This window comes from Erythrolamprus reginae, chromosome 6 (assembly GCF_031021105.1).
Source record: "Erythrolamprus reginae isolate rEryReg1 chromosome 6, rEryReg1.hap1, whole genome shotgun sequence".
In the NCBI taxonomy this organism is placed as follows: domain Eukaryota; kingdom Metazoa; phylum Chordata; class Lepidosauria; order Squamata; family Dipsadidae; genus Erythrolamprus; species Erythrolamprus reginae.
The window spans coordinates 23,854,983-23,872,697 of NC_091955.1; the positions used below are offsets into that span (position 1 = coordinate 23,854,983).

Below are 17,715 nucleotides of genomic sequence, written 5' to 3' on the forward strand. Positions count from 1 at the left end.
CCCACGACTCTCAAAGATAAAACTCCACAAGCCAGGAAGGGTGGGTCTGCCTTTTAGCCTTTCCCAAGAGCACCACACCCAAACCCAGCTGTTGCCACTTTAATGCTGAAAGTATTTAGCCAATTGATTCCGTCTCTGAGTAGCTCTTCGTTGTCGCAGATCAATTATGGCTTGTGCACTTTCCTCTAAGGAATCCAGGCTGCTTGCTGGGGAGAGCTCCCCCTGGTGGGACTCTGGCTGTCCTCCCTCTTCTTCAGCCAGGGATTCCTCCTCCTCGTCTGTCTGCACCTCCTGTTCCTCAGCCTCTCCCTCTGAGCTGGAAACCGACAGAAGGTCAGCCGTTCCCGGAGGGGCCTCAGACGGAACCACAACAATAGAGTTGCCCTATTATGAGCTCACTGTTACAGACACACAGTACAGTATTTTATTTTGAAATTCTCTGAGGCAAAACAGGGTGGGGTTTTTATTTGTTTGTTTGTTTGTTTGTTTGTTTATTTATTCATTTATTATTTTTGTGCTGCCCAGTCCCGAAGGGACTGCCGCTCAGACACTATACTTTTCCGTCCCCCCCAAAAAAAAAAAATTAGAGGGAACACTGCTGAGCCCTATCTTAAAACAATGAAAAATAAGAAAAAATTATAACTTTTATGCTTAGGCAAGAAAACTCAAATGTACATGTATAGATTAGGTAAAACATGGCTTAATAGCAGTAACTAAGAGAGAGATCCTATAATCCTAGTAGACAATCACTTAAATATGAGCCAAGAATATGCGGCAGAGCTAAAAAAGGTAACATAATCTTAGGTTGATTAACAGGGATAGAATCAAGATCATGTGAAATAGTAGTGCCGCTTTATAAAGCCTTAATACAGTGGTTCTCAACTTTGGGGGTCAAACAACCATTTCACAGGGGTCGCCTAAGACCATGGAGAAAGACTGGCTCGGTTCCTCTGGCTCCAGCACTGTTTTGAAATGGGCTCCTGCCTGTGAGGAGGCAATGAGGTTCTGGAGCTGCTACGGCAGGAGGTTGGGGGGAGAACTCCGGGAAAGAGACGACTGACAATGAGTCAGTCAAGGTGACTGGGGCCCGTACTTGTCCATCTGTCTGGGAAGAGTTTGATCTGGTGACACCTGATGAAGTGAACAAGGCCATTGGAGCTGTGAGTTCCGCCAGCTGTTTACTGGATCCGTGTCCCTCCTGGCTGGTTTCAGCCAGCAGGGAGGTGACACGGAGCTGGGTCCAGGAGATTGTCAACGCCTCCTTGGGGAGGGGGTCCTTTCCGGCTCCTTATAAAGAGGCACTTGTGCGCCCCCTCCTCAAGAAGCCTTCCCTGGACCCAGCCGTACTTAATAACTATCGTCCAGTCTCCAACCTTCCCTTTATGGGGAAGGTTGTCGTGAAGGTGGTGGCGCTCCAGCTCCAGCGGTCCTTGGAAGAAGCCGATTATCTAGGTCCTCAGCAGTCGGGTTTCAGACCCAGTTACAGCACGGAAACTGCTTTGGTCGCGTTGATGGATGATCTCTGGTGGGCCTGGGACAGGGGTTTATCCTCTGTCCTGGTGCTTCTTGACCTCTCAGTGGCTTTCGATACCATCGACCATGGTATTCTTCTGCGCCGGCTGGAGGGGTTGGGAGTGGGAGGCACTGTTCTCCGGTGGTTCTCCTCCTACCTCTCTGGTCCGTTGCAGTTGGTGTTAGTGGGGGGGTCAGAGGTTGACCTCGAGGTCTCTCCCTTGTGGGGTGCCTCAGGGGTCGGTCCTCTCCCCCCTGCTATTTAATATCTACATGAAACCGCTGGGTGAGATCATCCAAGGGCATGGGGTGAGGTATCATCAGTACGCTGATGATACCCAGCTTTACATCTCCACCCCATGTCCAGTCAACGAAGCAGTGGAAGTGATGTGCCGGTGTCTGGAGGCTGTTGGGGCCTGGATGGATGTCAACAGACTCAAACTCAACCCTGATAAGATGGAGTGGCTGTGGGTTTTGCCTCCCAAGGACAATTCCATCTGTCCGTCTATCACCCTGGTGGGGAAATTATTGACCCCCTCAGAGAGGGTCCGCAACTTGGGCATCCTCCTCGATCCACAGCTCACATTAGAGAAACATCTTTCGGCTGTGGCGAGGGGGGCGTTTGCTCAGGTTCGTCTGGTGCACCATTTGCGGCCCTATTTGGACCGGGGGTCGTTGCTCACAGTCACTCATGCCCTCATCACCTCGAGGCTCAACTACTGTAACGCTCTCTACATGGGGCTACCTTTGAAGAATGTTCGGAAACTTCAGATCGTGCAGAACGCAGCTGCGAGAGCAATCATGAGCTTTTCCAAATATGTCCAAGAATGGTGGAAGGTCTGAAGTATAAAACGTATCAGGAAAGACTTAATGAACTCAATCTGTATAGTCTGGAAGACAGAAGGAAAAGGGGGGACATGATCGAAACATTTAAATATGTTAAAGGGTTAAATAGGGTTCAGGAGGGAAGTGTTTTTAACAGGAAAGTGAACAGAAGAACAAGGGGACACAATGTGAAGTTAGTTGGGGGAAAGATCAAAGGCAACATGAGAAAGTATTATTTTACTGAAAGAGTAGTAGATCCTTGGAACAAACTTCCAGCAGACGTGGTTGGTAAATCCACAGTAACCGAATTTAAACATGCCTGGGATAAACATATATCCATTGTAAGATAAAATACAGGAAATAGTAAAAGGGCAGACTAGATGGACCATGGGGTCTTTTTCTGCCGTCAGTCTTCTATGTTTCTATGTTTCTATGTTACTCCAACACTCCGCAGTCTGCACTGGTTGCCGATCAGTTTCCCGTCACAATTCAAAGTGTTGGTTATTACCTATAAAGCTCTTCATGGCACCAGACCAGGATACCTGCGAGACCGCCTTCTGTCGCACGAATCCCAGCGACCGGTCAGGTCCCACAGAGTTAGCCTTCTCCGGGTCCCGTTGACTAAACAATGTCGTCTGGCAGGACCCAGGGGAAGAGCCTTCTCTGTGGTGGCTCCGACCCTCTGGAATCAGCTCCCTCCAGAGGTTAGAACTGCCCCTACCCTCCTTGCCTTTCGTAAACTCCTCAAAACCCACCTCTGCCATCAAGCGTGGGGGAACTGAGACATCTCCCCCTGCCTATGTAGTGTTAGTGCATGATATGACTGTATGTATGTTTTTTATATTGGGGTTCCTTGTTTTTAGATTTTTTAAATGTACAGTTGCTATTTTAGATTTTAAATGATTAGATTTGTCAATACATATTGTTCTTTATCACTGTTGTGAGCCGCCCCGAGTCTACGGAGAGGGGCGGCATACAAATCTAATAAATAAATAAATAAATAAATAAATAAATAAATAAATAAATAAATAAATAAATAAATAAATAAATAAATAAATAAATAAATAAATAAATAAATAAATAAATAAATAAATACGACGTGGAGAGATGCGAACGTGCCCTTCCACCGCCTGCCTCTCTGCACCTTTGGCTCGGCAGGCAACTCTTGGGCTTGCGCCGCTGGGCATGAGTTCACACCAAACATTTCCTCCTGCTGGTTGAGTTGCTGCTGCTGCCGCCTTTCTGACAAAAGGCTTGGAACAAATGGGAGCCACTGGACAAGGAAGCAGCCACCTCTGTTGCCTCTGAGAAGAGCCCCCTTTCCTGGAAAAGTAGTTAGAGGGGCTTATTTCAGCACATGCGCTTAAAAGGCTGGTTGCTCTTATTATGGGGACATGTATTATTTTCGAGGGGGAAACAGTACATTGTTCTGATATTTGAGGAGCTGCCACAAAGAAGGAAGGGGATCAATCTATTTCAAAATAAGGCAAGACAAGAAACAATGGACAGAAACTATGGACAGAAACGCTGATGGATGATCTCTGGCGGGCCCGGGACAGGGGTTTATCCTCTGTCCTGGTGCTTCTTGACCTCTCAGTGGCTTTCTGTACCATCAACCATGGTATCCTTCTGCGACGGCTGGAGGGGTTGGGAGTGGGAGGCACTGTTCTGCAGTGGTTCTCCTCCTACCTCTCTGGCTGATCGCAGTCGGTGTTAGTGGGGGGTCAGAGATCGACCTCTAGGTTTCTCCCTTGTGGGATGCCTCAGGGGTCGGTCCTCTACCCCCTATGATTCAACATCTACTGAAACCGCTGGGTGAGATCATCCAAGGGCATGGGGTGAGGTGTCATCAGTATATTGATGACGCCCAGGTGTACATCTCCACCCCATGTCCAGTCGGTGAAGCAGTGGAAGTGATGTGCTGCTGCCTGGAGGCTGTTGGGGTCTGGATGGGTGTCAACAGGCTCAACCCTGACAAGACGGAGTGGCTATGGGTCCTGACTCTGAAGGACAATTCCATCTGTCCATCCATCATCCTGGGGGGGAATTATTGACCCCCTCGGAGAGGGTCCGCAACTTGGGCGTCTTCCTCAATCCACAGCTATCATTAGAACTTCACCTTTTGGCTGTGACGAGGAGGGGGTTTGCCCAGGTTCACCTGGTCCACCAGTTGCGGCCCTATTTGGACAGGGAGCCACTGCTCAGTCACTCATGTCCTCATCACCTCGAGGTTCGACTACTGCAATGCTGTACATGGGGCTACCTTTGAAAAGTGTTGGGAAACTTCAGATCGTGCAGAATGCAACCACGCAAGCAATCGTTGGCCTCTCTAGATTCACCCACGTCTTGTCAACACTCTGCGGCTTACACTGGTTGCCGATTACTTTCCGGTCAAAATTCAAAGTGTTGGTAATGACCTATAAAGCCCTACATGGCATCGGACCAGAATACCTACGGGACCGCCTTCTGCCACACAAATCCCAGCGGCCAATTAGGTCCCACAGAGTTGGCCTTCTCCGGGTCCCATTGACCCATTTATGCCACCAGGCATGGGGGGACTAATCCCTTCCCCATCTTTCTGACTCTAGCTTTTGAGAATGGTGTGATTGCGTAGAATTGAATGTTCCTTTTAGTAATAATGGGTTTTTAAATTAGTTTTAATATTGGATTTGTATCATATTGTATTTTGTTGCTGTTGTGAGCCCTCTGAGCCCATTTTTTGCCCAGAGGCTTCCGTAGAGCCTGGGCAGGGCAAAAATACCCTTCCCACCAACCGGAGGCCCTCTAGAAGCTGAACATGCCCTCCCACAGCATCTATGTGAGCCAAAAATCAGCTGGCCAGTGCACAAATGTGTGCTGGAGCTGATTTAGGACGACTCGTGTGCCCCCAGATATGGCTCTGGGTGCCACCTGTGACACCAGTGCCATAGGTTTGCCATAACTGATATAGGGTCTCCTGCTTGAGTAGGGGGCTGGCTGGTGAGACCACATTTGGAATACTGTGTTCAGTTCTGGAGACCTCACCTACAAAAAGATATTGACAAAATTGAACGGGTCCAAAGACGGGCTACAAGAATGGTGGAAGGTCTTAAGCATAAAACGTATCAGGAAAGACTTAATGAACTCAATCTGTATAGTCTGGAGGACAGAAGGAAAAGGGGGGACATGATCGAAACATTTAAATATATTAAAGGGTTAAATAAGGTCCAGGAGGGAAGTGTTTTTAATAGGAAAGTGAACACAAGAACAAGGGGACACAATCTGAAGTTAGTTGGGGGAAAGATCAAAAACAACATGAGAAAATATTGTTTTACTGAAAGAGTAGTAGATCCTTGGAACAAACTTCCAGCAGACGTGGTAGATAAATCCACAGTAACTGAATTTAAACATGCCTGGCATAAACATATATCCATCCTAAGATAAAATACAGAAAACAGTATAAGGGCAGACTAGATGGACCATGAGGTCTTTTTATGCCGTCAGACTTCTATGTTTCTATGTTTCTAGAAGACCTCCAAGGTCCCTTCCAACTCTGCTATTTTGTTATTCTGTTATTTGGTTTGTGGTGTCCTTTCAGTCTTTATAAACTGTTCTGGAAAACAAGAGGTCAAGATATATAAGCTTTTGGTTGCCCTGCGCTAAGGAGGCGGATATATGGTGCAGCCAATTAGCATTGTACAGCTCCACTTTTTAATATGGAAGTTAATATCTTTAGCTCAAGCCAAGGAAAAGAAGATATAGGGAATCCCAAATGGGATTGCATTTCTGTAGTAACTCCCCACTGAGATGTATGTTTATAAATTAAACCTAAATAATGTCAACTGCTACTGAGTAAAGCCTGTTTTTCATGTATAATTTTTGTAGCATTAAATAAACTTAATTACAAACTCCCATGAGGTTATCTTACACGTGTAAGAAATAACTTTAATGTTTGATCAGTAAGGTTACTAATCTCCTTGGGATGTTAGTCAAGTGTTGAATATTTCAACAATGACCAATAATTGGGGCAAGAAGCATAATGGTGGGGGGAGAATCTGTTTTCTGATATTACTCAGCTGGAAATAAATCTGAGCTTTAATCTCCTTCAACAGGAGTCTTCAACCTTGTCAATGTTAATAATAATAATAATAATAATAATAATAATAATAATAATAATAATAATGTGTTTGACATCTGTCAATTGCAAAAGGCTGTTTTACTGGGATTGGCAAACATAATTTGCTGCTACATCACACAGTGCTAGGTGCTTGGGAAGCACCCGACTGGTGATGAAATACAAAATCCATAGTGATCTCGTTTGCTGTGTTGTATTGACATAATGAAGTGTTTGACATGATATTGTGATATAAAATCTCTTTTGCTGTTTATTACTTTTTTTGTGAATAAACTAAGAGTGGGAAAGGACTTTGGAGGTCTCAGACAAATTGTTATCCAACATCTTCTTTAAAACTTCCAGTGTTGGAGCCTTTACAACTTCTGGAGGCCAGTTGATCCACTGATTAATTGTTCTAACTGTTAGGAAATTTCTCCTTAGTTCTAAGTTACTTCTCTCCTTCTTTAATTTCCACCCATTGCTTCTTGTTCTACTCTCAGGTGCTTTGGAGAATAGTTTGACTCCTTCTTTGTGGCAACCCCTGAGATATTGGAACACTGCTATCAAAGTTTAAGCAAGCCTCTTCTATAACATGTGGACTTCAACTCCCAGAATTCCTGGGCTAGCATGATTGGCTCAGGAATTCTGGGAGTTGAAGTCCACATGTCATAGAAGAGCCAACTTTGCCTCCCCCTGTGCTATCATGTCTCCCTTGTGGACTTCAACTCCCCAAATTCCTCAAGCCAGCTTTGCTGGAGTTGGGAGACCTCTTGTTGTACAGGTTAGCGTCCCATACGGACAGCGAGAATTGTACTTCAGGCGCGCGTGCACCTTTGTACCACAAACCCATCAGCTCCACGCGCCACCTCCCAGCCAATTGCCTCTCTTCGCCCTTCACGCTCCACCTCGTGAGCATCAGAGTCTTCCCTAGCTGTCAAGAGTGAGATCATTGCTCCCGGCCAGCCAGCCAATTACGTGCCTCCGCTTCTGTCCTTCTGCGCCTGCCCGACTCTTCCCTCCTGTGGTAGCTCCGCCCCTATCCTGCCGTTTCTTTCATGCCCCGCCGGTAGGTTGGCTTTTCTTCGACCGGGATGGAGGGGGAGCTTTTTATCATTATTCCTTTATTTATTTGAGAGGGGAGCTAATGGCGCCTTCTCATGGTTATTTAAACTGCCTCCATAGAATATAGCAGGTTGTCCAGCAAACCTGGAAAAACGGAAATCAGGGAATTCTTGGGGAAATCGGCGGTTCGGGAATTAATAATAATAATTTATTAGATTTATATGCCGCCCCTCTCCGGAGATTCGGGGTGGTTCACAACAATAATAAAAACTATGTACAGTATAACAAATCTAATAATTAAAAGAAAGCATCTAAAAACCCGTCATTTAAAAAACCATACAACACAAGCATACCATATATAAAACTCAATTCCCCCATGCCTGGCGATATAGTTGGGCCTTATATAAATTAAACCAAGTTTTGCTAGCTGTCATTATATGGTTTTGACTCAGCGTAATGTAGGCCTCATGGTTTATCCTGTAACAATTGGCGGTAGTTCAATTGTGTCTCAATTATCAACTGTGATTAAGTAAGCCATAACTTAACATGATATACAAATTGAATTGTTGATGCAGAGAATATGTGCCATTACTGAAGAATGGTTTTATGTTTCAAAAGGTTGGTGTCTTAAGCTGTAGTGTATGACGCATCCTATCTCGATTTTCCAGTTTAATAAACTATGAGATATGTTGTATTTAATACTTTTAATTTTTTTAAAAACTTTCTTTTTGCTGTTGTTAGGCATTCACAAGTGGACTGAGGAATTACTTACAGTACTACCGAGTGTGTGTTTTGTCCACTCCCCCAACTTTAACTCTTCTAACAATCAGCTTTCTATTCTGAAAACTAGGACGACAGCTAAGGTAACATTGTAGAATTAATGTAATGGGACATAAATGGAAGATTGAACACTTTTCAATAGTGTCCCAAAGATAGTGGTGTGAAAGGTGCTGCCTTTATTTTAACACAGTGGCCTGAACCCCACCTGGTTGTGTTCAGCCACCTCCCCCAGTGGTTGAGGGACCTGGGACAGCATTGTCATCAGTGCCTGGTCTCTCCAAACATGCCAAGGGAGACATGCCATCCCTCTTGGATGGTCCTGGTTCCAACTCCTCTGAACCGGGTTCCAATGGGAGCATGACAGAGGCTCTTAAGGCTAGAAGAGGATTAGGGAATAAAAAATATAGTTCTGACCCCTCATTTCTAATACAGTGGTATCTCTACTTATGAACGTAATTCGTTCCGTCACCAAGTTCTTAAGTAGAAAGGTTTGTAAGAAGAAGCAATTTTTCCCATACGAATCAATGTAAAAGCAAATAATGTGTGCGATTGGGGAAACCACAGGAAGGGTGGAGGCCCTGTTTCCTCCCAGGAGAATGCTCGAGAGGGCCCATGGACGCTCCTCCCCTCCTTTTCTGACCATGTTTCCTCCAAGGAGATTCCTAGAGAGGCCCCAGAGGCTTCTTCCTGCTATTTCTGGTTACAGTTTCGGAGGCTTGGGTTAAATTTAAATGTTAATTTAAATTGGATTGAATCTAAGACCTATAATAAAATACTGTATGTTTATCTTTTCCTAAAAGTTTAGTTACACTTAACATGTATTGTTGGAGTATCCTGGGTTAGACTCTAGAAGGCAAGATCTCTTGTCATTGTTTTGCCACAACAACTCTGTGAAAACTCCATTAAGGATGTAAGGCGCTAATCATCCTCTTCTGAGCCAAACATTAGTGTAGCTCAGAGATTATCTTGTCTGTCCACTCCCTTGGGCAGTTTTAATATTCTACTGCAAATTATACAACTCATCATCATCATCATCATTCTCATCATTCCTATCATCCTTTTCCTCCCACTTAGGACTGTATAACTGTAACTTGTTGCTTGTATCCTAAGATTTTTATTAATATTGTTTCTTCACTGCTTATTTGACCCCTATGACAATCATTAAGTGTTGTACCACATGATCCTTGACAAATGTATATTTTTCTTTTATGTATGCTGAGAGCATATGCACCAAGACAAATTCCTTGTGTGTCCAATCACACTTGGCCAATAAAATTCTATTTTATTCTATTCTTCAACTCCCAGAGTTCCTCAGCTAGCAAAGACTTCAATTCCCAGAGCTCCTCAGACAACAAAGCTTCTGACAGGATAATGGCAAAACTGGCTGAGGAACACTGGGAGTTGAAGTACACAAGTCTTAACGTTCCCAAGGTTGGAGACCCCTGCTCTAAAAGGATGCAAACGACCAGCTGTCTGCAAGAAATAAAAATCCTTCCATTCCTCACTCTCCTGTCACATCTTAGATGTGAAACGAAACGTCTTCAAGAAAAAACGTCCAGTTGTCTCTTGAAAAAAAAAAAAACCCTTCACCACAACCTGGAGGACTAAGACTCTCCTTAGACGCTGCAAAGCTTCATCCAGTCCAGTTTTTCTGCATTTACAGTGATCCCTCGGCTAGCGCGGGGGTTACGTTCCAAGACCTCCCGCGCTAACCGATTTCCGCGTTATACTGGATGCGGAAGCAAAAACACCATCTGCGCATGCGCGCCCTTTGTTCCATGGCCGCACATGCGCAGAAGGTGGAGCGACGCAAGTTCGGAGGCTGGCAATGCAATGGTGATTTTTCCGGGCTCCTCGCCGCTACCCACAGGGCAGCGCTGGCGGCAATGGCAATGGCAACCCTCCCTCCTTCCCTTCTCTCCCTCCCTCCTTCCCTCCTTCCTTCCTCTCACCGGCTTTCTTGGGGCAGCGCTGGCGGCAATGGCAATGGCAACCCTCCCTCCTTCCCTTCTTTCCCTCCCTCCTTCCTTCCCTCCTTCCCTTCTCTCCCTCCCTCCTTCCCTCCTTCCTTCCTCTCACCGGCTTTCTTGGGGCAGCGCTGGCGGCAATGGCAATGGCAACCCTCCCTCCTTCCCTTCTCTTTTGGCCAATCAGCAATCAGTATGACGTCATCGGGCGGGAAAAACCGTGGTGTAGGAAAAAAAAACGCGGACTTATTTTTTAATTAATATTTTTTGAAAAACCGCGTTGCAGCGTTTCGCGCTAATCGAGAATGCGCAAATCGAGGGATCACTGTAAAGGGTTTTTTAAAAAGAAAACCCGTTTTTAAAGGCAGCGGGGGGGAGTAATGCCGAGAACAGCCAGCCCCGCCCCTTTGTGACGTATCAGCCATGGAAAACAACCCCCCCTCCCCTCCGATACTTAGATAAATTCCTTCTGGGCTGTGCGTTCAGCCAGGGTCTCTTTCAGGCTGCCTCTCCTCTGCCTGAAAGACAAAAGAACAGTATGGGGCTACTGGGCTTCTTTCCTAGTAACGCCAGGAGGAGAAAGAGGAGGGAAATCAGCCCGTCTTTCTTTTGAGCTTACCTCCCAAGATCGCATATTCGTCTGAGCTCGGTCGGCGCCACCGCCGCCGCCGCCACAGCAAGAAACGTCTCCGTCAGGCCAGCACCATCTTTTCTGATGGTGACGTAAACCACATCGCCCGCATAGAGAAATGACCTCATACTGCGTTCCCCTCGCGCGCAGGGAAGCCCTTAGCATCATCTACTACGCCTGCACAGAGGTCTCGGGAGTGGGGGTGAGGTGGATGTGTCCTCGGGAATTCTGGGAGTTGAAGTTCGCGTGTGTCATAAAGCCGTCTACGATTTTGACCGCCGATGTTGCGAAGATGCGCTCACTTGCTGCAAGTGACTGTCTAGTCATAAAAGATTCATAAATAAATTACTTTTTATGAAAGCGAACTATGTATATAATATTTATTTTATGAATATTTATTTTAAAAATAAAACCACTTTTATAAATTGATATTATTATGAATTCGTAACTACTCTTATGAACAATTTATGTCCATAATTTCATGGACCCACGAGGACCCACGCGCGAGAGACTCCAAAGTTCTGCCGAGCGTGCGGTCTATCAGTTCTTAAGATGTAGAAAAGGGTAGAGTAGTCACATCTTGGATATGAAAGGTATCTTCCGGGTCCATTTTTCTTATGAGAAGTTGGGTTTTCCCGCCCAAAGAATACGGCTGGGGACAGACCTCTATGTTTAATACACCTTTCTTCAAATTTGAAAAGAATGACGGCCTTAGAATGTTCATCTAATGCGGGGTTCATTTAAAAAACGACATCCCTTCAGAGTTACAGGTATAGAGAACAAGAGAGGCTTGGAAATCGAGCGACTCTATGGTGATCGTATAGTCTCTCACTTTCTCGCGATTGTACGCGGGAGGGGGGGAACCGCGCGAGTCCGTCTTCCCTGGTGACGTTTAGAAGTGATGTTCCATATTCAGTGGGCGTGGCCCATTTTTCAGTTGAACGCAGATTCGGTTATTGTGAAGGAGGTTTGCCGTCTGCTTCATCGAGTTGAAGGGCGCTCAGTGGAACAAAACTGGTATTACAGGCTATATAGATTTCCATTAGAAGTCATCAACGGGACTATTTAATAATAATAATAATAATAATAATAACAACAACAACAACAACAACAGCAGAGTGGGAAGGCACGTTGGAAGTCTTCCAATCCAACCCACTGCCTAGGCACAAAACCCTGCGTGGCTTCAGAGAGATGGTTGTCCAACATCTGCTAAAAAACTCCCAGTGTTGGGGCATTCACAACTTCTGGAGGCAGGCTGTTCCCCTGATTAATTGTTCTGACTCGAAATTTCTCCTTAGTTCTAAGTTGTTTCTCTCCTTGTTTAGTTTCCACCCATTGCTTCTTGTCCTACCCTCAGGTGCTTTATAGAATAGATTGGCTCCCTCTTCTTTATGGCAACCCCTGAGATACTGGAACACTGCTATCAAGTCTCCCCTGGTCTTTCTTTTCATGAAACTAGCCATGCCCAGTTCCTGAAACCGTTCTTCATATGTTTTAGCCTCCAGTCCCCTAATCATTTATGTCACTCTTCTTGGCACTTTTTCTACAGCCTCGATATTCTTTTTGCATTGTGGCAATATTCCAAGTGTGGCCTTACCAAGGCCTTATAAAGTGGTATTGACACTTCATGTAATCTTGATTCCATCCCTCTGTTAATGGAGCCTAGAACTGTGTTGGCTTTTTTGGCAGCTGCTGCACACTGCTGGCTCCTATTTAAATGGTTGTCCACTAGATCCCTCTCACAGTTACTACTGTTGAAATAATAGTTACATATGCAATTCATGGCCAAGAATCACTTCTCCAAAGGCACTGGCAAATATGCCCTGGGAAGTTTGCAGCCACCAACATTCATTTTGGACCATCAATGTAATCTTTAGTGATTGCTGCAATCTAATCTCTAGGATTACAGAAGAAATTAATGGATGAATTGAATAGGGTACATTGTGGAATCCTTTATTTCTGCATGGTTTTCAGAGACAATACTATTCTGATTTCAACTTGAATGTGTGTAAAATGTTTACCGTTAGCGCATAGTGTAGAAATCACAAACACAGAGTCATGGTTTCTGGAATGCTTTGTCCTTTATTGATCCCTCTGAATGAGCAGCTTCTGGTGGGTGAAGCTCTGATTCTTTGGGGCAAATAGCCTAGTTCAGTGATGGCAAATCTTTTTTGATTTGCATGCCAAAAAGGGGGTGGGTGGGGTAGTACCCACACCCCATCCCTCCCCCAGGCATGTACACACACACACACGGCTGTCCCCCATGCAAATGCACACCCATTCTGAAGCCTGGTAGGTGAAAAAATGTCCCAATGCTCAAATCACATCCTGGACCTTTGTGGGCTGGAAAGCGAGAATCTGTGGAGCTGCACCAACCTCTGGGATGATGGGGGCCGTGGGGGGGAGGGAAAAGTGCCCCTGCCTGAAGAGCCAGTGGATAGGTGTGCCAGGCAGTCTCTCAATGCTGGCCAGAGCCACTTCTTCCTTCTCCTGCTGTCAAGAAGAAAGAGAAAGAAAAAAGATTGGATCGTTTCCCAAAGCTGGCAGCTCTGCAGCCAGCCGCTTCGCTTCTTTCCAGTCTTCTTTCCTTTTCTCTTTCTCTCCCCCACCCACCACATCCCCCACTATCCCAGAGGCCGGCACAGTTCCATAGGTTCCTGCCCTGACACTTCCCAGCCCACGAAGATCCCGGAGCCGAGCTGGGAAGGCACAGAAAAAGCTGCTTCCTGCCCCCATTTTAAAGCGCGGGGGGGGGGAGCCGAGCGAAGGAGACAGAGGCAAAGTGGGCAGGAGTTGGTCCTTCTGCAGCGGGCACTCTTTTGCCAGGAGAGAGAGAGTAAGCGAGAGGTTGCTACGTGCACCCCCCGCGGGACTGGGATGCTCCTCTTGGCTGCTGTGGCAGTGTTTTAAAATGTGCTGCTGCCGGCATGGAGAGAGAGAGCCAGGGTGGTGCAGCAGGTAGAGTACTGTACTGCAGGCCACTGAAGCTGACTGTAGATCTGTAGGTCAGCGGTTCATATCTCATCACCCGCTCAAGGTTGACTCAGCCTTCCACCCTTCCAAGGTGGGTAAAATGAGGACCCGGATTGTGGGGGCAATATGCTGGCTCTGTTAAAAAGTGCTATTGCTAACATGTTGTGAGCCGCCCTGAGTCTAAGGAGAAGGGCGGCATAAAAATTGAATAAATAAACAAACAAATAAATAAATATTCCCAATTGCCAAAAATCAGCTGGCCAGTTCACGCACTGATGCTGACATAGGGCAACACTTTGCGTGCTCTCCGTCTGGCTCCACCTGTGGCACGCATGCCATAGGTTCAGCATCACGGTTCTAGGTGATCTGACACATTCCTCATTGGAGTAGAGCACCAAGATGCCCCTTCAAACAACATACTTATCCTGTGTACATTAACAGTACTGTTTTGGACAGCTTTGTAAATCCATCTTGATCAATAAACGGGAAAAGTTTCTTCTCTTCCTGATGTCAGTCTAGGGCTGTGCAACCTTGACAAAAGGCTCTTTATAGAAAGATCGGAATCACCTCAATTGGTAAACTCAGTCTCCCCTCTTGCTCCCCACCACCATTGGGTAAACAGCTGGATTCTTTAAAAAAAAATAATATGTTTATTGAATATATACATTAAAAACAGGGAACAGAAAAGTAAAGGGAATATATATAATGTACATTCTAGCAATTATAATTTACTTATAGTACACGTAAGTGGGGAAGGAGAAAAGAAGAAGGGGAGGGGGATTGGGGAAGAAGGGGAAGAGATACGAGAGGAGGAAGGATAGAAAATAGAGCAAAAAAGAGTAGTAAGAAGAGTGTAGAGAGCCAGCTTAGAGCTGAGGCTCTATGGTCTTGTAGGTTTTTGAGTTTTATTCTGGCCTTTTTTTTTTGTCCATATAAATTTGCGAATTTTTTTGTGAAGGTTATTGAAAGTCTCCCCTCTTGCTCCCCTCCACCTTTGGGTAAACAGCTGGATTCTGTGGTGGGCAGTGGAACAGGGCCCAAAGCAAATACATCAGGAACGTTTGAAAGGCAACATACACAAAGGGACCTAGAGGAAGAGCCTTCTCTGTGGGGGGCCCGGCCCACTGGAATCAGGTCTCCCCAGAGATTCATACTGCCCCCACCCTTCTCGCCTTCTGTAAGAGTCTAAAGACTCATTTACGCCATCAGGCTTGAGGCTATTAGAGTCTAGCAATTTGATTTTTAACAGGAGCAATTGAAACCTTGTTTAAACCAAGTTAATGGCCTTTTTAGGCTTCTTTCCACATGAGTAGGTGTTCACTTTTTGAATAGTAAGAATTATATGTCATGGGATGGGGGGGCATCAGGATTTTAGAGATGCTTAGGTGGGGCATGGGCAAAAAAAGGTTGGGAACCACTGCTCTAGAGCAGTGATTTTCAACCTTTTTTGAGCCATGGCACATTTTTTACATTTACAAAACCCTGGGGCACATGGGGGGGGGGGCAGCTAAAAAAAGTTTGGACAAAAAATGTTTCTCTCTTCCTCCCTTTCGCTCTATTTCTCTCTCCCTCCTTCTTTCTCTCCCTTCTTTTTTTCTCTCTCTCTCCATCCCTCTTTCTTTCTCTCTCTCTTCCTTCCTTCCTCTTTTTTGCTCTTTCTCCCTCCCTCCCTCCCTCCCTGTCTTTCTCTCCCACCTTCCCTCCCTCTCTTTCTCTCTCTCTCTTTCTATCTATCTCTTGCTCTCTCCCTTGCTTGCTTTCTCTCTCTTGTTCTCTTTCTCTCTCTCTTGCTTTCTTTCTCTCTCTTTCTCTCTCTCTCTTGCTTTCTTTCTCTCTCTCATTTTCTTTTTCTCTCTTGCTTTGTCTCTGTCTTTCTCTCTCTCTCTCTTTCTTCCTCTCTCTTGTTTTCTTTTTGTCTCTCTTTCTTTCTTTCTTTCTTTCTCTCTTGCTTTTGCTCTTTCTCTCTTGCTTTCGCTCTTTCTCTCTCTTGCTTTCTTTCTCTCTCTCTCTCTCTCTCTCTTGTTTTCTTTCTCTCTCTGAGCTTCGCGGCACACCTGACCATGTCTCACGGCACACTAGTGTGCCACGGCACACTGGTTGAAAAACACTGCTCTAGAGCCTGGGGAGGGTGAAAAACAGGTCTACCGGACCCACCAAAAGTTGGGAAATGGGCCTACTGAGCCCACCAGAAGTTGGGAAACAGGCCATTTATAGCCTCCAAAGGGTCTCCAGGGAGGGAGGGGGAGGCCATTTTTACCCTCCCCAGGTATTGGATTAAGGGTGTGGGCACTCGCACCTGTGCAATAGTTTGCAAGCACACACTTTTGGCACCCCTGGGAAAAACGGTTTGCCATCACAGACCTAGAATTTTGGCCAATAGACATGTGAGATGTTGCGAATGAATTGTGAATGCTTTGGGCTGCCCTGGAGAGGCAGGTTGCAGTCACAAAATAAAAGTGACAAATATAATGGAATGTTAAGTGGGAGAGGTGTAGGTGCCTTGAATCCTGCAAGGCTTACACAGGGATCTGGCTTCAGTGGTCCACATTCTAAACATTGAGCTCCTTGAGGTCTTCTTTTCTTGCTCGGCAATAGTCAGTAAATTCTTGAACAGGCTTTCGATATTTTTGCACACTACCCCCGAAATAAAGACTGCATACTCCAAAATATATGCTCATCTGGAAAGTGTATATTGCAGACAGGGAGAAGTGTATCAACTTTTCTCAATATCAGCAATGAAATTTAGAAACTAATTCCACCAAGTTTCAATAGAAAAAAATAGCTCAAGGATGAACTGTAGGGATCTTGGTGCTCCTTTTAATTGTTTTCTTGCAGATATTTTCCCCAAGGCATTGGTGGCTTTGCTATCTTGTAGCAGATTTCTTAACCACTTGTTACTTTACCACTGTTGGTTAATCAGCTATCCACAAACTTTCATATCTTCAGTCCCAATCACCGACTGCAAGTTTCACAGATAATAAAATAAAAGAACAAATTGATTTGGGTACCCTAGCAGAATATTCAGCTAAAAAGGAAGGGGAGAATAGAAATTCTTTTTAAGATGTGCCTATACTGGAAGAAAGATAGTACATGATCTGCTATGATGAATGTTATAGAAAAAGTTACGTAGGTAACTAGGTACCTATCGGGGTAAAATGCTAGGTAGACAAGTGAAGGATAGGTGTCCAAATTCGTATAGTTTGGTTTAGCAACTGGAATACAACATTCAAATATATATATTTCATAAAATAAAGATGTTTTCTCATCGTGAATAAAGAGCCATAGTTCAATAACAAATAAGGAAAAAGCTGGAGATGCTTATGGACTAAGAACTAAAAACCTAAGAGAGAAACCAGATATTTGTTTGTTTGTTTGTTTATTTATTTATTAGATTTGTATGCCGCCCCTCTCGGTACACTCGGGGCGGCTAACAACAATAATGAAACAACATATATCAAATCTAATATTTAAAATAATTAAAAGACCCTTATTTAAAAAAACCAAACATACACACAAACATACCATGCATAAATTGTATAGGCCTAAGGGAAAGGGAATATCTCAATTCCCCAAAATAAGTTGAGGGCGGGAGAGAGCCACCGGGTTGTGTACCTTCGTGGTCACGCTCGGTTATGACCATCATGGTTGGCATCGGAGGGGTGCGCTCCTCCGTTGTACACACCGTCATCAAGATTTCGATCAAACAGTCGTTTCAAGAGCGATTTAAAGTGGAAATCATTGGGAAAGAAAAGGACAAAGACAGCTGGAGATAGCAGATCGGAGACATAGCCACTCGAAGGTTGCCTAGGCGACGGGACGCCATTTTGAAGGCAAAAGGGCATGCTCTCGGCATTCACCCGGTTACCATGGTA

At 45.1% G+C, this 17,715-nt stretch overlaps 1 protein-coding gene across 1 annotated transcript in view; it reads left to right on the forward strand.

Moving 5' to 3' along the window:
* Nucleotides 1–8,235: 8,235 nt before the first annotated feature.
* Nucleotides 8,236–17,715, forward strand: part of LOC139168964 (uncharacterized) — a 39,794-nt gene continuing 30,314 nt past the window's right edge. Inside the window, exon 1 of the mRNA XM_070754748.1 lies at nt 8,236–8,355. The gene's annotated coding sequence lies outside the window, so the exon portion shown is untranslated. The remainder of the gene's footprint in view (nt 8,356–17,715) is intronic.